This window comes from Aptenodytes forsteri, unplaced genomic scaffold (assembly GCF_000699145.1).
Source record: "Aptenodytes forsteri isolate BGI_AS27 unplaced genomic scaffold, ASM69914v1 Scaffold255, whole genome shotgun sequence".
Classification (NCBI taxonomy): Eukaryota; Metazoa; Chordata; class Aves; order Sphenisciformes; family Spheniscidae; genus Aptenodytes; species Aptenodytes forsteri.
Window position 1 is genome coordinate 6,204,081 of NW_008794888.1, and position 12,964 is coordinate 6,217,044.

Consider the following 12,964-nt stretch of genomic DNA (forward strand, 5'->3'; position numbering starts at 1 on the left):
TCTTCTTCCCCCAGCTTTATATACTGAGCATGACGTCACATGGTATGGAATGTTTCTTTGGCCAGTTTGGCTGTGCCCCCTCCCAGCTTCTTGTGCACCTCCAGCCTTCTCAGTCGATAGAGCATGGAAAACTAAAAAGTCCTTGTCTAGTGTAAGCATTACCTAACAATAACTAAAACATCGGTGCGTTATCAACTTTCTTCTCATCCTAAATCCAAAACACAGCACTGTACCAGCTACTAGGAAGGAAATTAACTCTATCCCTTCCGAAACCAGGACAATGGGGCACCATGTAAGGAGCTGGCTGTCATGGAGCTGTTCGAAAGCAGCAGAGCTGCATAAGAGTGGCATTGTGCTGGAATCAAGAAGCCCTACCTTGTGACTTTTTGGTGGTAATTAGCTTCACCCAATCAGCCTCTTAATTAATGCAGCTATTCTGGTCATGGGACAAGTTTAGATGTCTCTGCATTGACCTCCACTGCACAGCGGATGAATGGAGACGTGATCAGCTGTGCTTATTATTGAATTTATACATAACAATAGAGCTTTATAAAGGTGATCGGTATTTTACAGATGCGCAAACTGACGCAGAATGCAATAAGGAACTTGCCCAAGTTTTCCACTGGAGCAGCATCAAAGTCAAGGCTAGAAAGGAGGACCCTATGTCCTGGCTCAGCTTTGTAAGAACCACTCTGTCCTCTGAAATGAGAGTGCATGAGCACAACAGGTTCTCCCTAGATCACGTTCTGGTGTAGGATGCCAGAGAGTCCCCTGGGTTCTGTGTTAAGGCTATCACAATACGTTTCAGTTCAGCATGGTAATAACTAGTGGAATTTTTTTGCTGTTATCGTTATTATTTGCTCCACTGCACTTACATTTTCTGCATGTGTTCATTTTAGGTTGTTGTATGGCTTTAGCAAAATATTTTATCACATATTTAATTTTAAGCACATGCTCTGGATGCCCAGTAACCTTAAAAGCATTTAAACCTCATGTTCAAAGTTAAGCGGGTACTTAACTGAACAGAGATAGACTCACATGTGCACTGAATGTTCAGTAAGTGTGTGACTGTTTTGCCAAAGCAAGACGTACAGAAATGAGAATACAGGTGTACGTCTTTAAGTATTGGTTCAATAAGCGTAATTCCAATCACTGCAGAGGAATATACCAGGAGCTGGCTTTAATCTTAAGCATTTCTTAGACATGTCCAGTCTCAGGCACCAAGCAGGATGTTCACCCCCTTGCCGCCCAGGTGTGGATCACCTGCATTTGTCCATGCAGCTCTGCATCAGCCCCTGGCTCTCTGGGGCTTGAGATTTGATGTCTGATCCACTGAGTTTGGCTCATGTGGTGCTGAAGTGGGGAAGGTCATGATGTTGCCCTGGCACTGATGGTATCATGGCATTAAACAGGGTCTCCTCTTGATCTTTTAAACCTCTTAAACTTTTAAAGAAACTTGTTAGAAGGTGATCCCCATATACCCTAGGCTTACCACTCTCATATGACATGATGTAGCAGGGTCCACATTTTGGCAAAGACATTGGAAGTCTATCTAAGGACTAAATCTGCCTCTGTGGGAAAGGGAACAGCTGAGTAAGCCCAAACAGGCATAGAACCCTGAATTTCAAGTCAAGAAGGGACTAGTTGCCTCCAGTTGTTATGGCTTCGGCTCAGGGCCCTGTGGCCAACTGCAGCCCAGACAGGTGAATCTGCTCCCCTGGGGAGCACAGCTCTGGCTCTGGAGAAGCCTTTTTCTAAACTGAAGGTCTCATTTTAGGCTGTATACAACAAGTGGTTGAAATATGTCCCTATTTAATGATGGTGAAAATTGAAGGTGTCCAGTAAAGCAGTTGTAATTACGTTTAGTGCTGAGACAATGAACCTAGTTAAGATTCAATTTGCTCTTCCCCTTTGTTCCCCCCTTCCAATAATAAATGGTTAATTACCAGTTTCAAAGACTCAGTGAAATTCGTCAGCTTGCAGAAATCACAGTGATCACCACATGGCCAGGAAGAAGTGTGACCCCATTGTTTTTCCAGATGAAAATATTTATTCTTTTAGAGAAAATGCTGAGCTTGAACTATCAAACCACAGCCTTTCCCCTCCTTGATGGCAGGGGTGGGAGCTGACAGGATTGTGCCCATCTGCTGAGTGCCATGAACACGAGCTTCCTGCAGTGCAGCCTCATCCTCTGTGTTCGTGTCTGTGTGACCCCTTCTCCTTCACCCCCAGGAGGGACCTGGCAGGGCAAAGGCTCAGCCTCAGACCTGCCCCATCACTGTGAGGGTGTGGAGCCCCTCAGCAGGGTCCCACATTTGAGCCCTTATTTGAGGTGACTTGTAGCAGAATTTTCTCTCTAAACATTCCCATTGTCAAAAGCCCCCCCTACAAACCCAAAGCCACTCAACCCCAGCCTGATCCACACTTGCTTGTCTTAGAGGAAGGACCAATGGCCCCATGGGTGACTGAGCTGAGATGTTCCCTTTGCTCTGAGCACTGATCCCTGCATTACAGAAGTGGGGTATTTTAGGAAGTCATTGCAAAACCACTACTCATTTGTTATCGCCTGTGTTTAAAGTGTTCAGTGGATCGTAAGGGAACCTCAGCCTTGAAATTTTCACAGCTTGGGCCAGAAGCTGTCAAGTAAGCTGGCTGCATATATGGTTGTTGACTACAGTATCTATTTCAGTCCCAATTAATGTGAGCATCAGAGTTAGGATTTCTTTGTTTCTTTATTTATTAGGGATGCTGAAACGGACTGGATTGGTACAACGCGGTACAGAATATCAGTGTTGTACTCTTGTTGCCACTATGTTATTCATCAAGATTTCCTGCAAACAGCAGTAGCTGCTGATTCTCTGAGCCAAAGACACTGTAAGCACAAAAGCAACAGCACCTTGCTATGTAAATGATGAGTGCATTATAAATAGACAGTAGTACCCATCTATTCTGTTTTACTATACGCCACTCCAAAACTCCAGGTGCTTTAAAAATATAGATGAAAAGTGTAATGATTTAAAAAAAAATAGAATTCTGAAGAGACATAACAAAGCATAGAAAAAACACAGCACAATTTCCATTCCACAGCACATTCTGTAGCCTGCTCCTCTTCTCAGGCTCCACGTTTCCACAAGGAAGTAATCTGCTGACTGGGATTATTACCCAGGATAGCTTCCTCAAATTTAACAGCCTGCTCACTGCAGGACAAAGAAAGGGAAGAACTTGTCCCAGTAACTGGGAAATCTGCAGCAGGGTCAGGGTAGATACTAATCTGCTGAGCCAGGCACTTTACTGCACAAAAACTGCGTGTGTAAAAGGCATTTGCATCTTTTCTCTGTCCCTGCCAAGTCAGGCTCATAAAAGAATTATAATTGCACCTTCTCCCTTGCAGTTGAAAAAGAAACAAACCCAGAGCAACCCCCTTCCCTTTACAAATATTTCCCCTACTTCCAGGAATGCTGACAAGCACCGTTCAGGTCTAACAACTTTGGGAAGATTCATAATTAGGATTCAGTGCATTGAGCTATGTGCTCGGTGTTTAACAAGACAGATCAGAGCTTAACAAGCATAGTTCTTGTGAGTTGCTGGTAACAGTGAACACTAGGGTTGCTCACTTTCTCTCAGGCTTTTTCTCATTCCTTTCATCCCTTGACCTGTCCTTCTACCCATTCCCTGTTCAGCAGAATATTTGAAGTTGGCATAACAGAATCTCTGTAATTGGCCCGTATATAGGAGGCAAGGGATGTTTCTCTTAGGGAATAAATTTGATTTGTAATAATTTTTCGTAATTAAAAAACCTAAGGAGCCCCAAAGTGCACACCAAATACATTTTCTCAAAAACTTTTGGTGCCTCCTTGCACTACAGAGTCTCCATTCTGGCTCATCACCTGTCTGTAAAGTAGAATGCTTCCACAAGCCTTTATTCATTACCAAAATGATAGCTGAAGAGCAAAACAAAAGGTATCATTACAGTCTTGATAGCAGAGTGCAGGAGCTGTCTGCAATCTAATGGCTCCTGCAATTACATCTTGATTGAACACACTGATGAAACTGCAGCCCCTTTCTTGAGTGCCATGTTGTGGGCACTTACTGATGACTACACAGGTACTCATCAACATGCCATGACCCAGACCTAACTGAGGATTATAGGTGAGAAAGGTGAGAGGTGAGAAAGGCACAGGTGAGAAAGGCAAAGCCTAAACTGGGGAGTGTTTGCTTAGATTTTGCTCATAGTCTTTTTGGAAAGTGTCTTGCATTGGCCTTGCAGCCAACCAGTGAGAAAAGTTATCCAACATTTTTTCTTAACCAAATATTACTATGGTAAGCGCCTTTATCAAGACTAGGTTCCAAGCAAAAGTGTTTTCTGTATTCCAAAGTAAGAAGCAGCTTTGGTCCTAAAAAGCTACCAACCTAAAGGGTCCAGGCAGGGAAACATATCATGAAGGTCCTCTTCATTATGTAGGAAAATTGAGGCTCAGGAGCCCAAAGGTCACAGACAAGATGCTGGGGCAGAGTCCAGAGGAGAACCTATTTCTTCTGGTCTTAGATGAACTACAAGTGGTGTGTGAATTTGGCGGGGAAGACTGATTTATGCATGTTATCACACACCAATGCTAGATCCTGGCTCCATTTGCTATCTGTGGACTGTGTCTGCCTTATTTAACCTTTTTTTAGGTGTGTTATGATTTCCTCTCTCCCACGGCTGTAGAGGATGCCAAGTCCTCACAGCCCTGAACAGGCTGAGCTGCTTACTGCTTTCTTGAGATAGCACAGCAGGGTCTTGTTGGATATCATATGAGATAGTGTAAAAATAACTCATCACTACCAGAATCCCTTTGTCTCTCGGGCCTGAGTCAGAGCCTGTTGGAGACCAGGGGTAATTTTCTATTCATTCTGACACACTTTGGATTGGGCAGTAAACTGTTGCCATTTCTGTGCTCCTTTCTCTACTGTCAGTGTTACTCTGTCAAACAGGTGGAGACATCATGTTTTAAAAAATCAATGGTTCTTAGAGAAGTAAAGTAATGAATGAAACCTAAGATATCAGTTTGGAGAGATGGAGGAAGGATTTAAAGATGTGAAGACACTGACTAACAAATCAGTCCTTCCCTCTGGGCTGCTGATGCTGAGGTCCAGATGGTACCTGAGCATCTCAGATGCTGGAGCCAAAGAACCTTCATTCAGACAGATGGTTCATCATGGTGCAGAGTGGGGACTGGCTGCACAGAGGAGGGTGTCTATTACCATGTTGCTACAGCTGCTTCCTGCTGAAGTCCGTGAAGTACGTGCCCACTGCTTTGTTAAAGGTTAACTCATGCTGGGGAGTTTTAATTGTCTATTATCTACCCAGAGGGAACTAACTATCTTAAATAGACCAAGGCAAAAAGCTTCATTTTCTGGCTTTTCTTGGAGTGTTTTTGAAAGAAATTTGTATATTAGTCAAAATCATGAATGAACAAAAGAAACATAATGGCAGTGATCTGTTCACTGGGGAAGGAGACCCTGGGTTACACAGATCCACCAGCAATCGATCTAAATAAAGCCAGGGAAAGTATCACTGACTATTACACTTCAATTATTATTGCGGTGATTGATAATGTGGTTGCTCAGCTACTGTGGCAACGTGCGTGGTCTAAAGGTCAGTGGCACAGCTGGTGAGGTGGAAAACCATGCTGTTGTGATGGGATGGGCTAATGCCTCATGGTCTGATACAAAGCTCTTGTAAATCAAGATCGATTTGGATTACAGGGCCCTGGTCCTGGGCTGTCCTGCATGTGGTAGCTCTGCAGGATTGGTCTGCAGTTTGTCCAAGTTCAGCCTTTTCAAGTAACATTGCTAACTTTTACTGACATGGGCATTTCAGTTTGGTGGCATAGATGACCCCACTCATATCTGATCCCTTCCTTTAGTTTTAAATGGAATTTAGGTTTCAGAAGAGAAATAGAATGGATGTATCTGTTTCTCTAAGAAAAATAGTAACGTAAGAAATTCTTTTGTAGGGATATGACTAGCTTTACTCACTTCTGAGGAATACAATGTGATTTAATAAGTGATTTGGAGAGGGGAAAGGTGTTGTGAGGTTTCTGGTAGTTCACTCACTGAGGTATCATGGGCAGAACAGAAAGAGATGGAGGACCTGCGGTGAATGCTAGATAACCTGCAATGATGAAGGAAACAATATAGTATATTAAAACATAAATGATGCTAAGGACACCTTCCAGTGCAGATTAATATCTCTGTTTTATTCCAGCAGTTCAAAACACTTAAGATTACAGATTCAGTCAGTGACCAAGAAGCATGAAGTTGCAGTAATGAGCATAGGACATAATGGAAGAACAGCAAACAGGTATACATGAATGAAGGAAAATAAAGGAGCTCTACGCTCTTCTGTTCCCACAGCCATGGCTATCATATCCGAGTGTAACCCATGTGCTTTGGCTGCAGGAATTGCTTTAGTCAAAACTGAGAAGAGAAGCAGAAGAGACACACGGATTTTGTTGAAACTGCTGAATGCGGGGCAGAGCAAGGCACTCAGAAATGAATGAAGGACTGAAAACTTTTGCCACAGTAACAACTGTAATTAGCACCTTCTTATTTATCATACCATAATCAGCAATAGGGATACAAAATAAGATTTGTCCCTGAGTTTTGACCTGTCTTGGCAAAACGTCTGGATGTGCCATGTGTAGTTACATTGCACAGACGAATATTTTCTTCTGCTTCTCAATTTTCCTCTCTGGATGTTTTGAGACCTCATATGTTTGGGGCAAGCTTTCTTCTGGTACTAAATTATTCAGACTGAAATCACATAAAAATAGAAGATTAGACATTTTTAAAGGCAACTAGAAATCTGAATACCATCTTTATTTATTATCAAATAGGGAACAAATTTGAAGCTGCTTTACTGCGTTGTTCTATAAATATTGACTGAAGTATTGCTGTACAAGGAAGCATATAAGTTATTACTCAGTCCTCTAAAGACAGAAAGGGAGAATCTTTCATTCATTTCACTGTATTGCCAGTATCTTAGAAGTCATTAATTCTAGGAAGAAGAGACATCTTACAGGTAATTTACTGTATTTGTGCCTTTTGTCCCATGGGCTATAATGCAAGACTAAGTGTCAGCTACTGCTTTCAGTCTTCATTTCTCTTAGATTACTCCATCCTCTTTCTCTGAGGTGCTCTTCAATGTAATCATTATACTCCAATTGAATGTTATCACTTTCAATAAAGGCCTTGGTTGCCTCCTTCACCTAAGGGTCTTTTCTGTTCCTGGAAGTGAAAGGAGAAGCCAAGGGAAGATTTACCTCTACTACATCTTCCTACAGTGGAGACATTGAGCTGAGACCCATTTGTACTCTCAAGCAGGAGAGGGGCACTGTGATGGGGGGGTCTTCATCATCACGGGCAGTTGCTGGACATGGAGAAGGGCCAATGGAATAAAGACACAATTTCTGAATTTGAGATGCAGAGGAGCCTCTTTCTGTAAAAAGCCAAGAGGTGTGTCTTTGTAGACACTTCCATTTATATGTAGGATTCATCACTTGGGCGGTGACTTCTGTTAAACTGGACACAAAACCACAAGATTGTGACAGTAAATCATCATAGACACCATTTATACAACAAAGAAGAATGTGTTGATGGAAACACAAAAGTGGTACCCAACACCCTCTTAAGGCTCTGCCACTTACAGTGCTTAATTGCTGTAAATTGTACTGACATTCAGCATTTCATACACTGGAAATATAAAGCTCATGAAAGGATGGTTTGCCATACCCTGAAACACGGCACCTTTGCAGGAAACCTAGTGGCTGTTTGAAACAACACAGGGGTACTGAATGAGAAGAGAAGAATAAAAATTAGCTCTCAATGCGAATTACAGGGAGGATTTTGCACAGTTAGAAAGTAGCAATGATTCTAGGTGAAATTGATAAGGACATTAAAAAAAGGCAACACTTATGGGAAATGGAAACCCAGGCCTTCCCGATGATTACAGATGTGGGAGGATCTCTGTGTTATCTTCAATTAAAGCAGCGAATACCTTTGGCCTGACAGAGAAGAATCCGATTCATGGACAGGATTCACAAGCGAGTGTGTGAAACCCAGCTGACAAACCATGGACATCTCTCCTCAGTGAACCTGTCAGCAGGACAGAGCATGCAAGCTCCCTTTAGGTTAAAAAAAATCATTAAAACAGCCCCCTCATGCACTTTTCATGGACGGATGTTATTTCATGACTGAGTGCTCAAAAATGTCCCAGGTGTTGGTCTGTAGATAAAGGTCCTTGTCTCCCAAAGCTGTTAATACGGAAATCAAATGTGTGTGACATTTCTAGCAGGGTCTGTGACAAAGTGGGGACATCTCCTCCCTGGGCAGGCAGGGCCAATGCTTTGCTTCTCAATAGTTAGAAGCATGACTGAAAAGATACTGTTTAAGGGAGCCGTTTGGTCCCCAGGGAACTACCTTTTTGGCAGTGCTGGCCACTGACTGCTACAGGAAAGGTCCTGCCCCTCACAGAGGGCTGCTGATTGTCTTCTCCTTTGAATAGTGAAGAAGCCACAGTGCTGCATTATACGGACCAGACTGGGGAATCATCTGCTCATGGCCCTCTAACTCTCCTGTGCCTCTGATTATCATGTAAAAAGAGGAGCTAACAGTCATGTTGTACCTGTTTTGGAGTAAAAGTATCTCTATCTGTAGGCACATAGCACAAGAGGATCCCACCATCGGCCAAAGCTCCTTGGTGCTCCTCTCACAGTAGAGGACAATCAATGGTTTACACAGCTATGACCTTCCCCTCAAAAGAAATGTAAAGTTTGTCTATGTGCATGGGAAAAACTATCTTCTGCATCAAGATGAGGGAGCAGAGAAAGACAGAGAAAGAAGGCAAAAGAAAAGCAGAAAGATACCTTGGTGGGGTATGGCAGGTGTGAACTCATAGTAATAATATATTCTAAGACTGAACAAGGATAAAATACCAAGATAAAAGCAGCACAAATTTGAGTGCCAACACATCATGTGTGCATATAAGAGTAATAACAATCTTGCATGATTGTTACAGAATCACATGCTACAGGAAAGGTCCTGCCCCTGTAGGGTCCTATCCCCTATACTGCATTAGAGTCCTTGTGCTGGGAAAATAGCAAAAATCTCCTCATGAAGTCTTCTCCCAGGGACCCCTTCTCTTTTTGCAAAGCTGAAAAAAGCATATGCTAGGAAGGGTATATAATGACGGGATTTGGTCAGCTTGGAGGAAAGTCAGATCAAAGAGTGCAGAGAATGATCCCCTTCATTAGCCGGAAGCCCTGGAGTCACTGCTTGAGTGAGGAGATTCTGGTTCCTGCTGGGCAGCCCTCCTAAAGTGGAGTCTGCACCATGGGGAGCAGTTTCCAGATTTTCTCCCCTGCTCTGAGAGACCAGATCCATGGGAACACATGGGCAGACAGGTGGGACCAGCATGAGAACTACCCTAAAAGAGAAGTTCCCCATGGAGCTGGACATGACAGCAGGAGCCCAAAGTAACCATGTTCTTGCTGAGTCTGCCCCAGCGATGATGATTTGGAGAATAGGGATTACAAAGCTGTGGTGCTGGGCTTTGGTTCCTCCCCTGTCTGAGGGGATTCAGTGCCCCCATCTCTCACCTCCCTGGAGCCTGGACCTGGCAGATGCCTTTTACAATGCCAGTTTGCAGCATCGTGTCCCTGCCGCAGCCTGGGAGAGCTTGGGCACGTCACAGCACAGCCCCTACACTGCACACACCACCCAGTTAAGCCACACAGCTGTTTTAGCATTGTCCCATGCTCATTTCTGAGGCAGAGTTAAGATTTCTTTGTTCTCTTAAGAAGGAAGTTTATAATATTTTATATATATAAAATAGCTATATTAGTTTATAATTTTTTTTTCCTCTGGAAGATTTCAACATCCTCCTCCTGAAATAGGATTTAAGGATTTATAGGATCTTCTCTCTACCTTAGAAAAATGTAATTTTTTTCTCTTCTCTCTGGGAATACAATGTTCTGTTCTGTTCTGTTGTTTTGTTCTTTCCTATTCTATTCCTTATGCCATGGTTGCCCCTGGAGGTACTGTGTACCTCCAGTACCACCCAGCACTAAATGTATTGCATGCCCTGACTAAGCTCAGAGGATGAATTTACAGTGGAATTAAAGAGGGATATGACACACACCCCACTTCAGCTCAGGGTATTCTCTGTCCCTCCCACTCAGCAGCTTCTCACCCTGTGCTCTCCCCCCCAGAAAGGTGCAAGACCTCAGTGAGTTTAAATGAACTCTTCAGGTGTGGACCCCTAGAGACTGAACTCACAGTTAAAGCAGGGCTTTGTTCTCAAGAGCTGTCAGTGTGGGATCATGCCATGATACAGAGAGGTTCATGATGCCACCTTAACAGGAGAAAACAAGGTAGCCCTAAGCTGTGTTTCAGGGAATAAAAGGACTGAAACAGCTAGGGGAAAATCCATCAAATAAGATGAAAAGAAGAAGATACTCTGCTGACATCACCCCCCCCAAAAAAAAAAAAGAGAAAAAAAAGAAAAAAGGAATAAAAACCTCCTGTGATGTACTAAGCTATGAAGCACAAAAGTAACAATGAAAGTAGTAACTTCAGAGAGCGCTATTCCTTGTTCAGGCCTGCCTTTGATCTTTCTTTTTGATTTCCACAAGGGCTTCTTCACAGCCTTTGGATGTGGAATTGCTGGTACTGAGTCTCCAGCCATGGGATGGCTAAACAGACCACCCTGCCTGTATGATCTACTTTTGCTATGGCACATCTGTGTCATGCAGCCCCTGAACTAGCCGTGGTCCCTGTAGTGCATTCAGAGTGCAGGTACTGGCTGAGTTTCAGAAAGGGAGGGCTGCCCTTGCCCAGCCCCACAGCAGAGACGGTTTATGAACTGTTCCCCCTTCCTGTTCCAGCGCTACAGGGTGGTCTCAGTGTCTCTGCTCGGCATCTCCTGGGATTCTTTTCCTAGGGCAAGCTCATGTGCATCTTCACGGACCTCCCCAGTTCTCCCTGCAATGGGGCTCCCCTGGGAGCATCTGCACCTACTGAGTAGGTAGGTCCAGAGTTCCCTCCTTTTGGAGAAACAGCCTTTGGGCTTGTTTTCCATATGGTTTTAGAAAGCAATGGAGAGGTCAGAACAATCCTCAATACAGAAAATGTAGCATTGCTCATGGCTACTACTGTCTCTTCCTTGCTTGCCATTTACTGATGAGAAGGACTCAGAGAGTTAGTCATCCCAGACTGTAAAATGAAGCCACCCTGGCTGTGTTAGGAAGGTGAGCACTTCTGTATCATGACACCAGTGCATGGGGGACTCTGGTGATGGGCTATGTTGAGCACAGTGAGGCCTGGAGAGATGATGACAAGGATTTTTTTAAGCCATCTTGAGGAATTTCAGCCTTAAGTGCCAGTAATGAAGCCAAATCTCTCTGTTTCTTTCCCTGTTCCCTGCATGACTCAGTATTAGAATCATAGAATAGTTTGGGTTGGAAGGGACCTCTAAAGGTCATCTAGTCAAACCCCCCTGCCGTGGGCAGCGACATCTTCAACTAGATCAGGTTGCTCAGAGCCCCGTCCACCCTGACCTTGTCTTTTGCCAGGGACGGGGCATCCACCACCTCTCTGGGCAACCTGGGCCAGTGTTTCACCACCCTCAGCGTAAAAAATATCTTCCTTCTATCTCGTCTAAATCTACCCCCCTTTAGTTTCAAGCCATTCCCCCTTGTCCTGTTGCAACAGGCCCCGCTAAAGAGTTTGCCACCATCTTTTTTAGAAGCCCCCTTTAAGTACTGAGAGGCTGCAAGAAGGTCTCCCTGAAGCCTTCTCTTCTCCAGGCTGAACAACCCCAACTCTCTCAGCCTTTCTTCACAGGAGAGGTGTTCCATCCCCCTGATCATTTTCGTGGCCCTCTTCTGGACCCGCTCCAACAGGTCCGTGTCTTTCTTAGGCTGAGGGCTCCAGAGCTGGACGCAGGACTCCAGGTGGGGTCTCCCCAGAGCAGAGCAGAGGGGCAGAATCACCTCCCTTGCCCTGCTGGCCACGCTTCTTTGGATGCAGCCCAGGATACAATTGGCCTTCTGGGCTGCGAGCGCCCATTGCTGGCTCATGTCCAGCTTTTCATCCACCAGCACCCCCAAGTCCTTCTCAGCAGGGCTGCTCTCAATCCCTTCATCGCCCTCCCTGTCGGGGATTGCCCTGACCCAGGTGCAGGACCTTGCACTTGGCCTTGTTAAACCTCATGAGGTTCACACAGGCCCACTTCTCCAGCTTGTCTAGGTGCCTCTGGATGGCATCCCATCCCTCTGGCATGTCGACTGCACCACTCAGCTTGGTGTCATCTGCAAACTTGCTGAAGGTGCACTCGATTCCACATCAAGTATTGCATGTTCCAGATTTGTTGTCTTTCATATAATTTCCTTGGGATTTCAATGCTCCTGCCATTAGCTGAGCTGGCACCTGCTCATATCTGACACTTTGAAGTCCCCCTCTGCTGTGATTGTGCAGTGCAGTTTTAAGACCCTGCCATTAACCACCCATGCTTGCTTGGGGTGTCTCTTCAGACACCGCCGAAAGGGAGCCTTCAGCACAGTGGCCAGTCTCTTGGCTGAAAGCCTAAACGTTGATCACCTTTTTCATGGCATTCTCTGAATCCAGCCCACCAGCTCTCTCAAACCCATCTGAGGTTATTCATTGGCCACCCATATCTAGGGATTGTAGCAGTGCTCCAAAAACTTTCTCCAGTGGGAAGCGTATCTCAACAAATGAAAAATATCTCAGCTTTTCTCACGCCACTCTGTGTTGACTGTATTGACTCTGTGCATCCAAAGAAGGGCAACGAAGCTGGTGAAGGGTCTAGAGCACAAGTCCTATGAGGAGTGGCTGAGGGAACTGGGGTTGTTTAGTCTGAAGAGAAGGAGGCTCAGGGGAGACCTTATTGCTCTCTACAACT